The sequence below is a fragment of the Triticum aestivum genome, chromosome 6D (assembly GCF_018294505.1).
Source record: "Triticum aestivum cultivar Chinese Spring chromosome 6D, IWGSC CS RefSeq v2.1, whole genome shotgun sequence".
Lineage (NCBI taxonomy): Eukaryota > Viridiplantae > Streptophyta > Magnoliopsida > Poales > Poaceae > Triticum > Triticum aestivum.
The window spans coordinates 171378288-171378711 of record NC_057811.1 but is presented as its reverse complement, the minus strand read 5'-3'; positions in this window follow the sequence as shown (position 1 = coordinate 171378711).

Genomic DNA, 424 nt, shown 5'->3' with positions numbered 1-424 from the left:
AGCGCTCAGAGACGGGAGGATCGCCGATGGACCGAGCTGCGACAGTAGGTGCGCCGACGGCCGAGCGACAAGAGCCGGGAGGTCGAATGCGGCGGCGTGGTGCGGTGGGCGAGTGTCGTGGCGGCAGAAGTGTGGCGGGACGAACTCAAATCGGCGGCTCCTCGGCGGCGCGGCCGGGTGGGTCAGACTAGCGGCGGCTACGGTGGAGGAGGCAGCAGGGTCGTCGGAGTCGGCCATGGCCAGGGCGGTGATCGGCGGGCGGCAGGCGGACGAACGGAAAAAAATTTTAAGCGGTTGGGCAGTTAACACGCGGCCGCCAATTTTACATCTCTTTTAGATGAAAATGTATATTTGCATCACAAGGTGTTAATTTGTTTCATATCATCGAAAGTTCAATTATTCTTCTCACGCGCCGTGAGCATAG